Source organism: Ctenopharyngodon idella, chromosome 6 (assembly GCF_019924925.1).
Source record: "Ctenopharyngodon idella isolate HZGC_01 chromosome 6, HZGC01, whole genome shotgun sequence".
Taxonomy (NCBI): domain Eukaryota; kingdom Metazoa; phylum Chordata; class Actinopteri; order Cypriniformes; family Xenocyprididae; genus Ctenopharyngodon; species Ctenopharyngodon idella.
Genome location: NC_067225.1, coordinates 22,598,168 through 22,620,463, shown reverse-complemented (window position 1 = coordinate 22,620,463; position 22,296 = coordinate 22,598,168). Strand labels below are relative to the sequence as shown.

The 22,296-nt window shown below is 37.0% G+C and overlaps 1 long non-coding RNA gene across 1 annotated transcript; it reads right to left on the bottom strand.

Moving 5' to 3' along the window:
* Positions 1-11,458: 11,458 nt before the first annotated feature.
* LOC127515003 (uncharacterized) lies at positions 11,459-16,127 on the bottom strand. Its single transcript, XR_007930747.1, has 3 exons — positions 15,542-16,127; positions 15,206-15,241; positions 11,459-13,586 (listed from the first exon to the last, which is right to left on the bottom strand). It is a non-coding gene; the product is annotated as an uncharacterized LOC127515003 (long non-coding RNA).
* Positions 16,128-22,296: the final 6,169 nt, after the last annotated feature.

Sequence of the window (22,296 nt, the reverse complement as noted above, 5' to 3'; positions counted from 1 at the left end):
CACTTTTTTAACTTTAGTTAATGTGCAATGTTGCTGTTTGAGCATAAAAAACATCTGCAAAGTTAGGACGCTCAAAGTTCAAAGCAAAGGGAGATATTTTCTTTTAAAGAAATCGCTTTTTAAGGACTACAACAAACGGCTGGTAGGGACTAAAACAAGCTTCTTCCCGGGTTAGTGACATCACTAACCCTAAAATTTACATAAACCCTGCCCCTGAGAACACAACAAAGGGGTGAGGCCATGTTATTGCGATACAGTACGTAACACAAATGCAATAGCATGTCATAAAAGCAAGATGACAACATAAGTTATAACCGTAATTAAACTATTCTCTGGCTCTGTAGGCATCTTACAACAGTTCCCACACAAGCGATTTATAGATATCATGACAGAATATGCTAATCAATGACTTTAAGATAGTTAACTCCACATCAGCTACATAAATTCATCCACTAACCATTCAGAAACGTCCTGTTGCATTCTACATGTTGTCACTTCTTCTTGAGTCTCTCCATAATTGTCCGACTCCGAGTTGAACATAAAAGGCTGAACAGTTTCTGACATTTTCAGTGTGTCTGAGGTAACATTAATCAGAGCTGCTAACATGAGCTCTTGAAACTCTTCTTGGGAGCATCAGCTCATTTGCATTCAAAGGGACACACAAAAACAGAGCATTTTTACTCACCCTCAAAAAGTGACAAATTTAACATGCTATAAAAAATTATCTGTGGGGTATTTTGAGCTAAAACTTCACATACACACTCTGGGGACATCGGAGACTTATTTTATATCTTGTAAAATTGGCATTGTATGACCCCTTTAATATCATTTTTAAAGTCCTAAGTTAATAGTGCCACATAATTTTTTTTTTTTTTTTTTTTTTGGAGGAGTGCTACACTCAAAAAAATAGTTTGTTCATTCAGCGTAATTGAATTAAGGAAAACCTTTCCACACAATTAAGTTAGGTTCATACAACAAGACTACAACGTCAATTTAAACAAATAATAGTTTGTTGAACAAACTTAATCAATTTAGGTTCTTGTGTCAGAAAAAGAATGTGTTGAGTGAACTTAATAAATTAAGGAAAACTTTTCCATGAAATTGAATTATATTTTTCCAACAAAAAATAATTAGTTTGGACTGATTAATTGTAGTCTTGTTGTATGAACTTAAATTCATCAAGTTGTTGTGGTTACCATTGTGGTGAAGAGTGAAGCTTGTGCTTAGGTTGTGGGTAGCTGTTGTGCACATGAGAGCTCCATGATTGTCTGATGGGGTGCGGGGCCACAGACCATACGCAGATGGCTTAATCTGGTATGAAGAAGAACAGCCCTGTAATCAACTAATCTTACTTCAAGTTACAATAAATAGCTAGTCTGGAACATGTTCATACATAACTTTTTATAGCTATAGCATGTGAACATAATGAACAAGCCTTTCCCTTTACTAAAAAAACATATTAAACAGCACTTAATTTCAACATTTACTCTCCTTATCTATCCCTATGCAAAGCATGCTGGGAACTAGAAATCCACTGCCCAGTTTCATTCAATGCAACAGAAATGATTCATGTAGTCCCAACACAAATGGTTTAAGTTAACTTAACATTTTACAAATTTAATTTCAGTTAACATAATTAAATTGAGTGCAAATGACAATTAAGTAAAAAACTAGAGATTTGTGTAGTGAAAATTCTTTGGGAAAGCCATAACATGGACACTCAGCTTGGCCAGCCCAGCAAAGGAGTGCATTGTACATTCAATTGCTACAGTAAAAGCAATAGAGATAATACATTTAAAATTGAAAGACCATCCTGCTGTTGTGCTGCATTAAATCAGTCACCTGAAAATCTAGCATCACTAACAGAGCTGAAAAGGTTCCTGCTGTTAAACTGTGCTCCTTGCGTGATCTTGCACATATCTTTAAGCCTTTGAACAGGATACCTCAACCAGCCCGCTGCTTTCCCCTGAACCAGGGAGACCGTACAACACTTGGCTCATTGAATACCTCCCCCTGTTCAACTCACTTTCTGAAAAACAACAGTGTCTTTTAGTCTCCTTCAGTTCAGGCATTCCCACCTGCAGCCCGCGTGGCACACAAGTGTAAAATATCAGTATGCAGAAGCTGGGTCTGTTGTACAGGGCAGCTGTTTATCTACTACCACCCATAGGTCATGGGAAAAGGTGGGTGTAATATGATGGACATGTGCTACATCCTGTCTGGAGCTGCTGAGTTTTGGCATATGTTCGACTCAGGACAGTGAGAGGCCGTAGGGTCGAGCTAGCATGTGTGTGTGTTGTGACAGCTGGAACATGGCCTCATGCCCTGTGTGTGCTGGAAGATACATGACAGACATTACGGATAGTTTGGATGAAAGTGCAGGTCAGAGAAAAGTTCTGAAGGAATGACACTGCACTTTGGTTCTTAAAGTGGAATACAAACCTCAGAATGAAATAACTATAGGTATGTAAAAACTGCTTCAAGTTATGGTACAGTGGTTGATTTCTTCACCCATAGTGGGGCCAAACAGAACTGCAAACATAATGACTGTTTTCAAACAAGTTTCACTTGTCTCGTCTTCCATTAGTCAGACAAATAAACTAGCTCAAACAAAGAGATTGCAATTCAATGGAAATCACACACTCAAAGATATTATTAAATAATTCAATGTGAAAAGTATTAATATTAACTTATATTCATATTAGTAATCACTTCAAATGTATGTATGCATTTATATTTTAATTTGTCAAGTTTATCATTTTATATATAATATATATAAATTTATATCATATATCATAATTTATATCATATTTATATCATAACACTTTATTTTGATAGACATTCTACTAACCATAACTTTGCAACTACATGTCAACTAACTGTCATTAGAGTATTAGTATCTGCAAAAACTTTATTTTGATGGTCCCACAACAGACATTCTACTGATTATAAGTATATAACTCAACTTATGTTAACTTATTCTACTTACCTGAACTCTAACACCTAACCCTTACCTATGGTAAGTCTACTACAGTCTACTAATATTCTAATGAGAGTTAGTTTACATGTAGTTGCAAATTATAGTTAGTAGAATGTCTAAAGTGGACCATTGAAATAACGTGTAACTTATTCTATTATATATAAGGGTTTTTTCCCCAAAAAAGAGTAATAGTTGTTTTCAAAAACTGCAGTTCAGTCAATGTGAGATTGATGACTAGCTCATTTATGATGGTTTGATTGCATGGGAAAGTGAGAGACATGTTAAAAGCTTTCCTGCTCTATAATTAATGCCCAAGTGAATTGCGATTGACCCTGCAATAACCGTCTAAATGCACTGGTGCATTTCAAGTAGGATCTAGTCTTTTGATATAAATCCATCCTGAGACTCTACTTTAATGAGTAGAATAAGAGTGGAGAATGCAACTCACTCCTAACACTAGAAAAAACGGATTACCATAGAGAACTGAACTCACTAAACTATTCATGGTGAATTAGTAAATAATACCTCTTCCGCTACCTGGGATCAGGACTACTCTAAACTAATATGAAACTGCCTTTGAAGGATCCAAATTAATTAAGCCATTTTGCGCTACCTTTAATTAGGCCCTTAGACTCTAAAAGCAGGCCATTGGTATGAAGAGTTTTATTAAGCTCATTACCAAGTCTAGGTGTTGTGGAAGTTAATTGTCAAACTTTCTGTGAAACTTTTACAAACCCTGTCCGCTCATAATACTACATGCCTTTAAGCAGCTTAAAATAAGGCTTTTAAGTTTACCCTTAACTTAGATATAAAATGGGTTCATGCAATGTCAAAAATCAATCATAAACCAGCCTCAACTTTGTTAATTGTGGCACTTTCAGGCTGATGACAACCAGTCATAAATCTAAATCCAAGGTATGTAGCGGCTCAGGGTCAAAGGTCACATTTAACTTCATGGTTCAGAAAGGTGGTTTAAATGATACAAGTGAAGATGGAGAGTCACCACCATGTGCTTTCCAGCCACCGTACCCTAAAATAAGCCAGTCTAATCAAGTTATCAAATCAACAAATCTCTCATCAGGGGCCCACGCTTGACACCAGTAGAAAGAGAGGCCTGTTGACGACTAATTTCCAGCAGCGGGATATGGCCAAGGAGGATACCACCGTCCCACAGTGCGGGTCAGTCACCTCAGGACCCATGCTGCCTTTCTATGTCCTTTGACCAGAACAGGCTCCATATCTGGTGAGGGGGGCTATTATTTCCTGCAACACACAATAGGAAAAGGATACAATGCCGGCAGTTTATCACGCAAATGCCAATAAATTTCAGGGCCAGCCCACGGCCAATTAGTTGAAAGGGTGAGGAGCTTTCCAGACCCGTCTCCCTGGTCCGATGCAGACAAACAGTCCACCCACACACGCTGGCAGCTGCTGGGGCTTTTCAGCAAGCTAAGAAACATCGCTGCGCCTTTGATTCAGCCTTGAATAGGTTGCACAATTCAAAACTGTGACTCACTAAATTCCTATCTATTTAATGTATTAATATTCATGTGCAATAATATAAAACACAACTGTCTCGGTTGCTAAGATTGCTCACAAAGACGCCATCGATCTTATTTTCAGCGACGCACGCAGCTATAATGACTCATTAGAGCCTCATGAATGGCGTGAGTAATGGCGAAGAATTTTAAAATGAGTTTTTCATGTGAGATAATTTAAAAAAGGTTTGCTTTGTAGTTTGCATGTAGTTTTGACATCTACATCCAACATAGAAAATGTAAGAAGAAGCCCATCTGTTCATAATCGCTTAACAAGAACAAAAGGGCAATGAAAATATGCCTGTCGCCTTATTCCGTTGAGCAAAAGTGCCATGGATTCACTTAACTGGTTTGGCATTAGATAAACTACTGTCAGAGGGATGAGTGACAATGCCATTTCTTGATTTCGCCTTTGGAGAGATGGTCACCACAACTAATGAAAATGTGATCTTCAAACATCGAAAATCATATAAAAGCCTCAAGCTTTTGGCATGCAAATACGAGAACAATCCACAAAGGCCATCTGAAAATGTCTGCCGTATTTCATCCACCAAAGCAGCGACTTCAGGCATGCAAACTTCAAGAAGAACGTCACAATGCAGGTTGTGCATGGGGAACAGGGAGAATGGCATCTGACAAAGGCCTTGCTGTTTGAGCTTGATGCCCAGCGGGTGTGTTGTAGTGTGGTTCGGCCTGTAATCTGAACAGCCATTAATCACTTCGCTAGCCACCCCAAACCACATTTGTCATGAGCATCGCTTGTGTCCGGCCAGGCCAGTGACCCATGAACTGGTTAGAGAGCCTCGGCCAATGGGAGGAGATGGTCAGAGCAGTGGCTGTAGCATGTGGGCTACCTGCTGCTCTGGATGAATGCGATTGGACACAGCTTTCAGGATGATGGAGAGCTGTAGATTTGCTACGCTGACCGTTCCTCTGGTCGACCCACTGACCAGAGCATGGCAAAAAGAGATGGTTTTGTATCAAACTTTTGATGCTCTTTTGTTTTTTGTCATGGTCCACATTGCTTTTTCATTTTTGGTGATTGTGTAGAGGGATTTCTAACCTTAAAGGCCACAAGGATCACATCTTTTGTGTCTGAGCACACATGTCCTTTTTTGATAGTTTCTGTTGCACCAAATCTGAAGCATCTAATGTGCAATGACAATAAAATAGTAAAGAAAGAGGAGATTACTCTGGATTTTACATCAACATTAAATATGTGGTGTGGAAACAAATAAATAGGTGTGGAAACAAGCTGGAGATGTTTTCCTAAAGATTCCAAATCCACAATCATCAGATTTTAACAAATTTTGTCTCACAGTAGGATAGCTAGAGACAATCCATCTGTGCTTTATTTGTCTACTCTACTTAATGGTCAATTCTGTTGTGCTCCTCGCTCATGAGCTGCAGTGTTGAGTGTTGTTAAAAGCTTTTAGATGTTGGCAGCATAATTACTAACTTACTCTATTTGTGAATAGCCCAATAGGAACCTGGCACCATACAGTTCGCCCCCTACCTCTCAGCCCTGAGGTGTGTGTATGTCGTCATTGCAGGTGTTTCCCTCCAAACCAACCTGAAGAACCCCTGCTATGGCATCACAATCACACACTATGTGGTCAACACAGGAAATGCAAATACCTGAGTGAATACCTCGATGAACAATTAATCCAAGGTTTAGCATTCGTGAAGTAATGTTCTGCTTGCTTGTTTAAGATCAACAAATAACCAGCATCTTGACTGTGTACATTTTATTTCTCATAGTTTGAATTACTCCTATTTTTTTTTTAATTATTCAAGAATCATATAGGTTATTTTAACATCTTAATGTTCTTTGTACTGAGCATTTGTACTTGTGGCTGTAAAAATGACATGTTATGTTCAAAGATAATATGGAGATCTGAATAGTGGCCTAAACTGAACTGCCTCAAGCAGAATGCTGATAACAGCATCTGTTGTCTTTGTTTGTTGAGGAGCGTTTGATAGAGGAATCAACCAGTGAGTGCCTTGTGAGAGAGTCAGGGGACAAAGATTGATGGAAGTAGGGTTATGTGCGTTGGCCAGCACAAACTAGTACTACCTTATCTCTGGACCCCAGTGGCCAATTGATTTGCTGTGGAATATAACTCATAACACACTGAAATGCCAGTCACTACCTTAAAGACAACAGGCCAAGCAATTGTTCAAGAATACCTGTTTGTGTTTTAGTTATTCCCTGATAACCTTTTTCCAAATTTGAATTTAGGGAATTATGGGTTTGAAACATGAGGGTGAGTAAATAATGACAGAATTTTCATTACTTGGTGAACTGTCGCTTTATTATTTACAAGTTAAGCTATATTTCACCACACATTCAGTCCTAATTATCAACTCATGAGAAAGAATTTGGTTTTGAGTACCCATGAGAAATGCCAAAGAGTGAGGTAAAATGGGGGAGGGACAGATCTTCTTAGGTTTAAGTGTAGCTGTAGGGTTGTGGATATAGGACATGATATCCTGTGGGGTGGCTTTTAAGAGAAGGAAGCCTGGAGGATGTCTGCGCTACAGGCGCCTAATCTAGACCCCTGAGTTGTCCATCGGAAGAGAGGAGTTCCTGAACCGGCAGGTGCTTTAATAGGCCCAAGAATATTGGCTGACTCTCTCAGAGGCTGGATACTTTTGTTACTCGCTAAGCCTGTTGAGGCATTAGCTTCTTGCTACATTGACTGTCATGTAAAAGTCAGCAGGGGCATCGTTTTCAGCATGGGTAACTATATTGTCCCTTTTTTGTGAGAAAGAATTTCCTCTACTCCCCAGTACCTGGATTTAGACCCAGGAAATCCAAATCATGTCAACAAAACATTTTCAACAAAAGTGACATCATTACGCTACATGCATATATTGTATAGGTTTGTTAACAACTTTGGGAACACCACTGATAAATCTCTACTATCCAGCTCATTAGGGTGTGCTGATAAGCTTAAACTACTAACACAAATATTGCAATATTAACCACAAAAAGTACAAAAGAAACTAACATTTGCAATATGAAACCTACGGAGCCCCGCACATGACATGCAAGAAGAAAAAACTAAATTGTGCACACGATCTACTAATTCGTTCCCTCGATTTACAAAATCGTGCAAACGACTTATTAATACGAAACGAAAATAGTAATTAGTAAATAGAAAATTATGCGCACAATTTAGCCTACTATTTTTTTCCTGCATGTCATGTCCGGGGCTCCGTAGAAACCAGCTACACAGAATCAAAATGTTATACTTTAGGTAATAGTCACATATATACCAACAACAGCTTGGTTGAACTACCTACTATATATATATATATATATATATATATATAAGTTGAATATATATAGTTAATTACCATAATGTGGCACAAAATTAAGTTTAAAGGGAAAATGTATATATAATTTTGGAAGGCTTTGTGTTGTTCTTAGGCCTTTTTTTTTTTTTTTGTCTTGTGACATCTGTTCAACACTTATTTCCACTGTTTGATCACTTAAGATGGAGTTGAAAGTCTCTGGACTCATTTGGACCAAGGCTACATTGGCAGAAAGAGAAATTAATTGTGTGCTAAGCAGAGTGGAATTAGTGGCTCGTGCTCAAATCTCCGAACAGGACCGCAGCTTATCTCCCACCGATCCCCCCTTATCCTCGCTTGTTCTTAGAAACTTGTCATTGTCGACAGGAGATGATTTGGGCGATCTTTCGGGCCTTGTGTCTGTCTCCTTTGTCTTTGTAACCAAGGGGATTCCATCTTTTGTTCTCCCCTCGTCCCTTTTCACGGATCACCACAGATGCCCTCTTCATTCAATGGATGACCCCTCACCCAAGAGTCTACTGTAAAGGGAAGGGGGGTTAGAAAACAGAAACACTGACAGATAACAAGGCAATTTCATCAGACCATGAACAATGCTGGTGTCCAGGCTTGTACGTGTTGATGTGACCCTGGGTACTGGTTGTGATATCCTTTGGGAAATGCTGATGTTAATGGGACTGTTGCAGATGTTTCTGTAAAGCTTCACGCTTCGTTCACACCTAAACCTGTTTTGTTTTGAAATCTGATCTGTTTGTTCAGACAGTGTAGCTGTCATTTGTAAAAAGAGGGGACAGAAAATGTGAAAGTTTGCTTTTGCTCATATCCATCATGACATCTCGCTGCTGTGGTGGTGCCATTGACAAAATGCGTATTGGAAGCATTACTGTACTATTTTCTCTACATATTCATGTATATGCTATGTCCAAATCTGCTTAAAAAATCTGATTTTAATCGGATTTCAAACCAGATTTGTTATAATTTTAGGTTTCCTGTTCTTTCATGCTGTTCAATCAAATAAACAGAGATGAGTCAAATAAACCAAAAATCTAATTTTGTGCTTCCTAAGATTGGGCTTATCCAATAAAACGTTTAAATCTGATTTACTATTTCCCAAGTGGTAAACTTACCTTAGCATCTCACATACATTTTTCATTTTATATATTTTTGTAGAAATGGTTTCAAAATTGTAGGATTTTTAATTAGGATGTCAATTCGCAAGCATGTGCCATCTAGTCTTTATAGCACATTTATGTGGTAGCTACTTTAGATTTTACTTTGATTTCAGCTTCATCTTCAGCATATTAGTCAGTGTGGGGCTAAAGTCGGGTACTAAAGTTAGCTTGTGTTGTCTGGCCATCTGTCTCCTCAAATGTTACAGACTCACTGAAGTCTGCAGAAACAGAATTAAAATGGCTAAACAATTACCCCTCAACAGCTTGTTAATGATTTTATTGCTCAGGGAATGACACCCTCAGAAATAAAACTACAGGATCCCCACAAAAACCTTACATGGCTGTAAATATGTATTAACCGCAAAATGGGCCTTGTTTAGGATCATTTAAAGGAAACAAAAGCTGACATTATCACAAAAGACGGAGATGCAATAAGAAAAGAGGAGTTTCTACTTAGCTAATGAGTTGCCCCATAGAGATGTAAAGAGGTGGGTCTTTAGGGAAAGCGAGTACTACTCTGGTTTGGCCTGATAGACTGTAAAGTGTGTGAAGCTTGAGCTGTACATGGACTGGCTATTGTCTGAATGCTAATTTAGCCCAGAATAGTCATGTTTCTATGTGAGTTTATTGTAGTAGGGGAAACTTTTCGATCAGGCAATTGAGAGAATAAGCCTTTGTTACTTTTTCCCTCCATTTTGGTTTCAAAGAGGTGCCCCTTTACTCAAGAAACGTTCAGAGGCAAGCAATGGGGAAAGTGGGGAAACTTTGCCCTCACAGACCCTCTATGGGCTAAAGGACCTCTCAAGCACTTTACTCATTTCAGGATAGCACTTTTACCTCATTTTACAAAGAAGTGGCCAACTATATTGTGAAAGTGCACTTCAGTACACATAAATGAGCAAATATACTCATTTAAAAAAGATGCAAGACTAATCCTAGTAAAAGGATGGGTTGAAAGGTTTGCACATTCAAATATATTTATTGATTTTGTAAACATACTTTATTTTTGTACACTTAAGTCTCTTTAAGTATCAAACCAACATTTGACTGCTATATTTAAAATATTTGTAATTGCATAATTGATACCTGCAATGTTTGAAGAAAATTGTGAACTGGTAATTGGTTGCAGTGATGCATATATTTTTAAATCTTGTTTATTTTCTTGTGATTTTGCTTTAAGCAACCCATATTTCTTATTAACTTTATAATAAAAGATATTAACAATAATTCTCCATGAGGATTCTCTCTGAGGATAAGGATGTAAGGATGCAAGGATATGTGAATGCCTTCCTCTAGGAATGATATTTATCAAAAGATATTATTTTATTCAAGTGCAAAACAGTGGCTGAAATTATGCATAACCTTACTACAAACCTCGCCTCAAACAACAGAGCTGTATTAAAAGACAATGTTACCATTTTAAGAAGCCCTGTAAAGTAGGAAAATAAAACAAAGATCCTAAAATACAGAGACTTACTAGATGACATTAAAAAGTTTGTCTTGTCACTGGTGTAATAAATTGTTAGCCCTATGTCCAAACACAGTCTACATGGCTCCACAGTAAATATATTTGCATATCATGTTTTCTTATAACAATGTATCCCTTATTACGATGCCATTTGAAATGGGGGCTTTGAGATTTTAGACTATTATTGTTTATAAATCTCAAACAGGCTGTTCAGACCCCTCATTGATCACGAGCAACATGGCAGGTGTTTCCTAACTCAGTGTTTCTTGGTACAAAATGCTACTGATATTAGCATTTTAATACTGTGAAACTATAAGGATCAGAGTGGGAGGTCAAAGAGCAGTTACTTTACAGACCCACCCACCCATCACTATTCTGGGGTATATGTGTGTTTGTCTCTGTATTTCGGATTAGTTCAGAGATTTTAGCTATAGGGTGATGGGGCAAACACACAGACCTGTTATACCCCAAATGGCCAATGTTTCACTGCGCTCAGCTCAGGTTTTTATGTTTGCTGTACTGCTAATTACAACCTTTTATCACATTGTGTTGGCTGGAGATAAAGACTGGCTTCAGCCCTCTTGAGAGAGGACAATCCCTCAAATCTTGCAGCCCAATAGGCAGTGCACGCGAGACAGATGTGGGACAGGGTCCAAGCTGCTCTGTCTGTTTGCTGTCCCGATCCCCTCGGTCAACAAACCTCTCTATTTCTCTCTATCGTGCCAACAATGATACTGGAACATGTCTTTGTTGCTGATGAAGACTGTGTAGCTTGTCTCACAAGATTTGACTTTAGGTTTGTGTTTGCTCATCAGTTGTATGTGTACTCTGCTTTGGTCTTTTACACGGGCTCCACTTCAAGACTGTTGCAATGTTTGGACTGGCTGATTAGCATCAACAAAAAACAGAGAAATTCCTTCTTTTTTTGCAACAAATCAAAGAAACCTGATACTACAAGCTGAAAGGTGCCAATAAAGTTTATTTCATTGAACAATACTGGATAATCAGCCATTGTTATATATTCTCAACTAGGGCTGATCTATTATAAAAATACTTGAAGCAAATGACGTTCGGTTACATTAATGGTTGATGCGAATGAAATACTAAAATACTCAGATATAAGTAACTTTGCAACTACATTCTACTTACTCAAACCATAACACCTAACCCTAACCTATCAGTCTACTAACAGTCTATTACAGTCTACTAATACTCTAATGAGAGTTGACATGTAGTTGCAAAGTTACTTTATAGTTAGTAGAATGTCAAAAGTGAATCATGGAAAAAACTGTAACCATATTGCTATTTAAAATAGTTAAGGCCGATTACTGAATTTCATTATGCAGCCTTGAAAAAGTATGCGGAAACACACTTTTGCAAGAACAGTTTTAATTATAATTGAAATCATAATTTTTCAGTGGAGTAGATTTTTCTTTGTTCAAATGTTTATTACTAAAAGAACCATTAATGGTACCATTAGGGTATCTGAATTGTTAGGGAACAAGAAATTCTTTACAATTCCCATACACATAACACTATACCTAACAGCAAAAAGATAATATACTTTTGTTCTCATAAGCCAATGTTTTATTATTTTAACCTAAAATACTGTTCGATAAACGATACTGTTGGGATCTGTAAGATTTTTTAAAAGTTTTCCCTTGAAATAAGTCTATTGTGCTCACTGACTTGATCAAAAATACAGTAAAAAAAAAAAAAAAAAAAAAAAAAAAAAGTGAAATTTAATTATTATAAAAAAGACTGTTTCCTATTTTAATATATTTTAGATGTAATTTATTTCTGTGATGGCAAAGCTGAATTTTCAGCATCCATTATTCCAGTCGTCAGTGTCACATGATCCTTAGAAATCATTTTGAACTGATTTGGTGCTCAAGAAACATTTCTTATTATTATCAATGTTGAAAACAGTTGTGCTGCTTAATTTTTTGTGGAAATGGTGATACATTTTCCCCCAGGATTCTTTAATTCAGAATAACATTTTAAAAAATATTTTAATTTGTCCTTGCTGAATAAAAGTATTAAAGATATGGCAAATATAATATACAAAATATACAAATACATAAAAATGAGTCCAAATAAAAAAAAACAACTGTAATTATTTCATACATAACCATAAAGGGCAATTCAAAGCTAGATACTGATTTTTATGAGTGTCCTTTGAGGCCAATAAGAATCTGATTTACTTTCAACCAAAGTCAGGCATTACCAGCCCAGGTTTAAAACCGGCCATAGATAACTGCATCTTGGATACATTTACTGAGAGGGAAAAAAAAGCCTACTGATTTGCAGATTTAAAACACGACTTGGGTCTCAGGATTTTACCATGTATATGGCCAGAAATCAAAACTGAAGGACCAACCAACCAACGAACCACAATCTTGTTGGGAAATATGAAAGCCAAGGGTCTTTAAAAAAAAATCTTGAGTAACACTCACCAGGGGAGATGGGTGTGAGTGTTTGCAAAAGGAAGCTGTTTCATTACAGGCTCTTGGCCTCAAGGTGTGAAACATTAACACCCTCTAAAGTGGATGTTGTCAGTTAGAATGTAGATTTACTGCACACTTGCGTAGGCCCGGGCCTCATTACTTCTGGTTTACTCAGCATTTGCAAAGTCGGGTGACAGTTTGTATGCTTTTTCCTGGTCACGCAAGAGGAACATAATAGCCTTTGACCAGTAAAATTACATACACATTTCAACCGCCTACCATTTTAAAATGAATTTTCAAGGCAGAACATTGTTACTTTCTTAGCATGCTGCCTAAGATTGCAGCTGACAGGCAAGAACAGCACAGGCCTTGTTGAGCGGAATGGTCTGCAGTTTGCGGTCAGGGTGTGTCCACCTCAGGCCTGTGCCTCTCCCTATCATATATTCTGATGGAGCCCCAGGAGGTGAGCTCTCCTGACAAGGCAGCCCATGACAGATCAGTCCTGCCATTGTCATGCAGCTTTGTCACTGGTTGAGCTGGTGGGAGGTCTCCGTACTCTGCCTTAAGCAACAGCACTCGGCATATGCAGATCCAACAGCTTATTTTGTAATATTTACATGTCTTCTGCTTCCTCACAGAGAATTTCAAAATGCAACTGACGTCCTGTATGGGGTAACAAAACGAACACACATTTCGGTTAGGGGTTCATGTATGGATGGCTAAAATGTGAAGATAATGGAGTAGACCAATGTTTCTGAAGACTTTTTGTTATACAACACTGCAGTGTAATCGAATTGGCGATACTTACAACAGTGTTATTTTAGTATCCTTGATATACTATTATAGTTTTTGTTAATATTTTGAATTAGATTTTATTTTCACTTTTCATATTAATTTTAGTTAAAGTTTAGTAAAGTTTAGTTTTTGTCATTTTTATTAGTTTTAATAGTTTTTATAAAATTTTAGTTTTTAGTTTTAGTTATTTTATTACTTCATCTAAACTAAATGAAAATGAGAAATATTGCCTTGGCAAGTAGCTGAAATCAAACAAAGTTTTTATTTATTTCATTTTATTTCAGTTAATGTTTATTATATTTCAAGTATTGAAAATGTTTTTTATTTTTATGGATTTAGTTTTAGTTAATGATAATAAATTGATTTTTTGATACATATCGATACTTAAATATATGAACCGCTTCCAATACTCATTTTTGGCAGAATAGATACACGATATCAGCTGCACTTTCTTGCTTTCTCCGACAGCGAGTTGAATATTGTTGGTATTACAGGGCTTGAATTTCGTTGTGGGATTGCACGCACATAAAGCCACCTCTCAGTACTAAATAGAGTTCTTTTTCCCTGCTTATTGCGCTTAAACAGTCAAATACACACAAAATAATGTCAAAATGCCTGTCTTGGTCATTTAAACAGAGTCAGTTATGTTTTAAGTGAACATAAACAGTTGAGAAAGAAAATGCATGTGTAACAGTACAATGGATCCATGCGTCAGGTCTTAAAGTGACAGCAGCCTAATATACCTGCTGTCAAATTGTGAAATAATATTAAAAATATATATGTGATACTGGACCAAAAAAACAGTCATAAGGGTCAATTTTTTTGAAAATGAGATTTATACATAATCTGATAGCTGATTCCATTGATGTATGGTTTGTTAGGATAGGACTATATTTAGCCGAGATACAACTATTTGAATATCTGGAATCTGAGGATTTCTTCTCTATTGAGAAAATCCCCTTTAAAGTTGTCCAGATGAAGTCCTTAGCAATACATATCTACTCACAAAAATACATTTTTGATATATTTACGGTAGGAAATTTACAAAATATCTTCATGGAACATGATCTTTACTTAATATACTAATGATTTTTGGCATAAAAGAAAAATCGATAATTTTGACCCATACAATGTATTGTTGGCTATTGCTACACATATACCCGTGCGACTTATGACTGGTTTTGTGGTCCAGAGTCACATATATGGCAGTTTTTCCCCTTAGTATCAATGTCAAAATTGTGGCCTGTGAAAATGCTGAGTGGATAGTAACTTTGGAAAACCACTAGCCACAGTGGCTGGTCAGCAAAAAAGTTAATGTCAAGCCCTGCTAATGACCCTGCTTTATATTTAGGTTCTTTAGGGCAACATTAGTTAATGCACTAGCTGACATCAACTAACACTGACTACATTTTACAGCATTTATTAATCGTGATTAATGGTAAAGAGACATTAACCCAAAAATGAAAATTCTGTCATCATTTACTCACCCTCATGTCATTTCACACCTGCATAACTTCTTTCTTCTGTGGAAAACAAAAGAAGATATTTCATTTTATTCATATTTCAGAGTTTTAATTTTTCGGCAAACTATTCCTACATATACTAATACATTTTTAACATTTCAAGTTGTATAAATTGACATTGTGTATCATGAATGAACATGAGTAACAATGAACAACAGTATATTTATAAATAACATTAGTCCAGATGAATAAAAAATCAGTTCATGTTACAAAATGCATTAACTAAAGTTAACAAATGGAATCTAAACAGTAAATTATTACATCACGTTTGTTCAGACAGGAAGATGTTGTAGTATTTACACTTGAAAAGGTAATAATCTTCTCTTTCATAAATCCATGTGAGCCAAATTTACGCTCTCACTCCATCTGAGGTTAACTTTTGCTCCGGGAACATAAGATCTATAAAAGTCTTGGTCTTCCATTGCTGTTTGACATGACAAATTTTATTTTCTGATCGTTCCTCTCATCGCAGCTCACACATCATTGTAAATTCTTTTCATCTGTCCAGCGTGGGTCCCTTGAGTATCATTTAAAAGTCTGAATACAGCAAGAACAACTGTATGAGCATAGGTGCCAACCCCCATAACACATCACAATAGAGCCTTCAACAACCCAGGCTGTCTACGACTTCAGACCTGCTACTCCATGCAGGTTAAAGTTCAGCTCACTTATACTTGGTCTCCAGAGCCCTGACGGTTTTGTGGCCCTATCCTTTTATTTTCAAATACAGGTGACATCACTGGTGCCAGTGCGGCCTTATTCATTTATTGCATGTCTAACGTGGTTGGCTGGGTGACTCATTAGGTCTTTAATTGAGTGCATGGGGTACTGAGGTCATGTGAGTGAGGGGTAATTTACCCTCACTCTCTGACAGCACCTGCATGAACTCATTTATGACTCAGCTAACAGCCCAACCTTCTACAGATTGCCAGATGACCTCACGGTCACAGACGGCTCATGTTTATGGTTTGGAAGGAGAATGGTCAGCCTCCCTGTCTGGGCACATTGGCTTTCAACTGCTAAAAAGCAAAGCAAAATCAAAAATAAAAATCAATTTGGTACTAATTATCTCACTTTCGTTTCCCACAGGCCACTCAGAATTTTAAGATGGACGATACTAAGAGGTCGAAGGTCGAGTACTGGATCCAAAACATTGTCAATATTTAATTCGAAAAAAATGTGAGGTTATTTTTCAGCCGCACAGAGATGCAAATTGAATCGAATGTATTATTTTTGTAGCATCCCCTTTTTTGAGCACTTTCAAAAAACAAACAAACAAACAAAAAACCCTAGTTGGCTGCAAAACTCATTAACAAAACTTATTACCTCAGCAAACTTATTACCTCAAAACACTATCAAAGAGAATGTCATTATATACTTGCATGTATATAATCAAACAACATATAGTATATGTGGTCTTAAAAGTTTTGCAGCCCATCCTCAACCTAACAACATGCTCTACTCTTCACCAGAATGGTAACCGTACAAAACTAACATAACAGAATCCCCTGTAAATCCAAACATAACACAGCAATAGACACTATCTTATGTCTCCCTATGTTAATCTTGTGCAAAAACACACAAAATAACACTTAATTTCAACATTTATTTTCCTTATACAGTCTGATGCAAAGCATGCTGGGAATTTGAAATCTGCTGCTACTCAATCATATTAAGTTCAGCTTACTACAATCAAATTCTGAGTTCACACAACTTTTTTCTTTTAAGTACAATGAACTTTCATTATTATTTGAGTTAAATGAACTCATTTCATTTCATTAATTTCACTGTTCAGTTTTACAGTGCTCATGCCATCCTAGAGGTATATGACTTTTTTTCTTCAGATGAACACAAATGAAGACTTTTAGAAAAATAATCCATCTCTGTGAGTCCAAGTGTACAGGTCCTCCAAAGTTGCCGCTTTAAAAATGTAAAAAAGTGAACACAACAGTAATCCCTACGACCCCAGTTGATCAATCAATGTCTTCTGAAGCCAAGCAATAGGTGTGTGTGAGATAAATACTGATATTTTAAACTTTTTTATCTACAAAGCATCGCTTCCAGACAAATGTCAAACGCGAGATCATGAGTTCACGCTTGATGTAAATATGAGCACATTGTGAAGCATGACGTGAGCGCATAGTGAAACCCGTGCAAGAAGTGAGGCGTAAGCACAGAGGAAGTTTTTGTCAAACGTGAACTCATGAACCTGTGTATGTCAGTTAAGTATTAAAGAGTTTGAAATATTTGTATTTTTCATACACACACCTATTGTTTTGCTTCAGAAGTCATTGATTCATCAATAGGGTTATATGGATTATCGTTGTGTTCACTTTGTGTGTTTTTTTTAACCATCAACTTTGGAGGTCCCACACACAGATATGGATTATTTTTTTTTTAAATCTTCATTTGCGTTCACCTGAGTATCCCTTTAAAATATATTTAGTGAACAAATAATTTATTTTATTATTGCAAGTTATTAACATAATTTCATTCACGTGACAATGCAAATTTATTTGCACTTGATATCATATGATGTTCACAATACAGATGACAAGATAAACATAGTTTAGTTTGCCTCTGTCATATATTGCCTATAATGGGTCGTTATACCTCATGACTTCATTGATGTCTGTGTTGTTAGTGTGACTGGTGAACCGAGAGGTCAAAGTTCACTCTTATCATTTGCCTGCGTCCCTGCAGCTGGCTGGGAGCTTCTTTACGAGCAATATCAGCAGCGGCAGGCCCTGCGATAGTTGTCGGAGAGTCAAAGGCAGAGGTTGTTCAGTTGATCACACATAAACACACACACACACCCTCCCTGGACCTTCTTTCTGTCTTTCCCACAGTGATAGTGATCTAGAGCATGCCATAAAGGCCGGTCGTAGATCAGAGAAAACAACAAAGGGACTCCTCGCTCCCTCCCCGACCATCTCTCGGGAGTGGTGACTGGGCCGTAGGGGCTGATAAGGGCAGCCTGGCGCCTTGCCACTCCCACCAGTCCCACACATACTGGCCCATGGTACCTGATATACAGTATGCTGTTTCCTCATATTTGTACAGGTGATCTGTTAGACAATGCTATGACATTCAGATTAATCAGAAAACAATAACAACACAGCTGAAGTGAACTAAAAAATGTCACGCTTCTTCTATAATACTGCATTTTCGTAGATACTCTCTACACTGAACATGTAGGTGTGTGTGTGTGTTGATGTGTGTAGGAGTATATGTTCATTTAAGGCAGGATGTTTTGAGGAACTGGTAATTACAGACAATAATCTCTGTGATTGTCTTGATTGACTAACTTGGTTGTCTAATTGGTTGTAAACTACCCATGACAATCATACCAGGATAAACATCCCTCTCTCTCATGGTTTTGCGTCAGTATGAGTATTAAGCATTTTGAGCATTTTGAGCATTTTGCTGTAACACGTTTTGCAAGTTATTATCGTAAACAAACTATTATTTTTATATATTATTTTTATATAATACTGCTAGTCATATATATTATATATATATATATATATATATATATATATATATATATGACTAGCAGTAAAAACAAGAATTTGCAAACGAAAGTAAATCTATAAATACTAATGCATCAGATTTAGCAAGATGGCAGTAAATTGATCAAACATGACATTAAAGACTTTTCATTATTACAGAAAAAAACTATTTTAAATAAATGCTGTTCTTTTGAACTTTTTATTCATTAAAGAGTCCTGAAAAATATATCATGCTTTCCACAAAAATATTAAGCAGCACAACCAGTGTTCACAACAAAACTTGCCCAATTGCTACTCAAAACTAACCCAAAAATAGCCCAATCGCGTTTCTTGTTCCCCGGTAAATATCATGTTCCAGGGGGTAAAATTTTTGGTGGGATTTTCCTTGTAAAATTCACATTTCAGGGGCTAAATATCATGTTATTTGGGGTCACTTCAACCTGCTGCAACAGTGTTAAAGTAGCCCAATTCCACAGGAAAACCGCAGACTTGGCAACACTGAGCACAACTGTCTTGATAATACACTGATATTAAGAAATGTTTCTTAAGCACCAAATCAGCATATTAGAATAATTTCTGAAGAATCATGTGACACTGAAGACTGGAGTTATGATGCTGAAAATTCAGCTTTGCCATCACAGAAATGAATTACATTTTATAATAGAAAATAATTATTTCGAATTGTCATAATATGTTACAATATTACTTTTTTTACTGTATTTCTGACCGAATACATTCTCAGTGAGCATAAGATACTTCTTCAAAAACATCAAAAACATTCTTTTTGACCCCAAAACTTTTGAACAGGAGTGTACAAATGAAAATAATAACAGATTACAAATGAAAAATGAATCATTACAAATAAAAGATAATTACAGATTGAATTACTTCAGTTTTCATATTTTCAATCAAGGTTAGATTAATTAATTGAATCTCCTAAGCCAAAAAACAGGTCAATTTGACAGGAAGGGGGCATTTATGCAAATAGAAGACAAAAAAAGTTAAATTGTCAAAACTATAATTACGTAAAAATAAATAACATTTAAAAAATATAATGGTTTATTAAATTACTGTTCCTTTAAAGGTCTATATATGATTTAAATAGGATATGATGTAATCAAGATTATATCTAGATTATCTAGATGAAACATAAGATTCATTAAAGCTGCAAGCAGCGATGAAAGGGCCCTCGCACCCAGGGTCAGCGCCACCTCGTGACCTTAGGAAAACAGTGAACAGTGGGCGACATGCATGTAAGTGAGTAAATACAGGAGAAATATGGCAAAGTCATTTTGACGTGCCACACTTCCTGCTTCCAACAGGTGGCGCTTTGACTATAACTGAATATTGCCATGTAGATGTCTTCAGGCCAGGACTATTATCAAACACGTGAAGTTTGGAGCAAATCGGACATTGTATGCCTGAGTTACAACAACTTCCTGTTTTGTGGCGTTAATCGCATACTTTAGCACTTAGCCATGTGTTGGATGATTTAACGTGTTTCTAGCATGTTTGGTACTTCATGGAATATACAAATGTGTTTCTGGGAGTGAATTACAGTGCAAAGCATGCCATTTCCTGTTGCCAGCAGGTGGCGCTATGACTGAATATTGGCATATAGATGTCTTTAGGCTAGGACTCTTATCACACATGTGAAGTTTGGGGCAGATCGGACACTGTATACCTGAGTTACAACAGCTTCCTCCTTCATGGCAAAACATCAGACTTTGTCGGGCCACCACGGACACGCTGTTTAACGAAAACTCAAGGTCTTCGCAATTTAACATCACTAAGGCCTTAAGATTAGACTGACCAAATATGATGTTGATCTGATTAAATCTCTAGGAGGAGTTAATCACAGTGTAAAACATGTCATTTCCTGTTGCCCACAGGTGGCGCTATGACTGTAACTGAATATTGCATTGTAGATGTCTTCAGGCCAGGACTCTAATAAAACATGTGAAGTTTGGGGCAGATCGGACATTGTATGCCCAAGTTACAACGACTTCCTGTTTCATGGCGAAACATCGAACTTTGTCAGGCCGCCACGGACACGCCCTTCATTGAAAACTCAAGATCTTCGCAATTTAACGTCACAAAGTCCTTTAGATTAGACTGACCAAATATGACCTTGATCTGATTAAAGCTCAAGGAGGAGTTTGTTAAAGTACAACGTCTGGAAATGGCAAAAATTCAAAATATCTCACTTCCTGTTGGGTTTTCAGATTTTGCACCCGGGGACTTTTTTGTAGGTATTGGGCTGTTACATGTTTCTACCAAATTTCATACTTGTCCGTGAAACATAGCGCGAAGGGCGCTTTATTCAAATTGTATAGGTGGCGCTATCAAGGAATGTTGTTTCAAACGGTGTTATGATTGGTTAGATCGCTTGTCAATCAAACTCCTGGCAAAGGGTCAATTACAATAGGGTCCTCACACTAGGGTCCTCACACCATCGGTGCTCGGGCCCTAATCAAACTAAACTATACCTGTTCTATCTTCATGCAGCATATATTCTCTGGCTCTGTAGGCATCTTACAACAGTTTCCACATTAGCGATTTATAGATTATCATGACAGAATATACAATCAATAACTTTTAGATAGATAACTCCACATCAGCTACATAAATTCATCAACTAACCATTCAGAAACATCCTGTTACATTCTACATGTTGTCACTTCTTCTTGAGTCTCTCCCTCATTATCCGACTCTGGTTTGAACATAAAAGGCTGAACAGTTTCTGACATTTTCAGTGAGTCTGAGGTAATTGGCGCTGCTAACACGAGCTCCTGAAACTCCGCCCCTTTTGTAGGAGCAGCAGCTCATTTGCATTTAAAGGGACACACAAATATGGAGCGTTTTTGCTCACCCTCAAAAACTGACAAATTTAACATGCTATAAAAAATTATCTGTGGCGTATTTTGAGCTAAAACTTCACATACACACTCTGGGGACATCAGAGACTTATATGGCATTATATGACTCCTTTAACACTTTCAAATGCCCAGAAATGTACTAAAGACATATTTAAAACAGTCACGTGAACCATTGAAATTTCGAAACATTCCCTTAACGTTATTATAACATTAGTTTTTTGGTTATTCTAACATTCCCTTAATGTTATTATAATGTTAGTTTTTGGTTTGTGGAACGTTATTCTAACATTATTTTCGCTGCAAAAATTTTGAAAAAAAAAATTCAAAATATCTCACTTCCTGTTGGGTTTTCAGATTTTGCACTGAGGGAATTTTTTGTAGGTAATGGGCTATTACATGTGTCTACAGAATTTCATACTTGTCCGTAAAACGTAGCGCGAAGGGCGTTTAATTGAAATTTTGTAGGTGGTGCTATCGAGCCATTTTGCCACACCTAATTCTGAAACCCATATCAGAAGTAAATTTTCACCACTTCTGACGCGTGTGCAAAGTTTCATGAGTTTTCAAGCATGTTTAGGACCACAAAAATGCAATTCATTTCAGAGAAGAAGAATAATTGACCGAGCAATTACAATAGGGTCCTCACGACACCATCGGTGCTAAA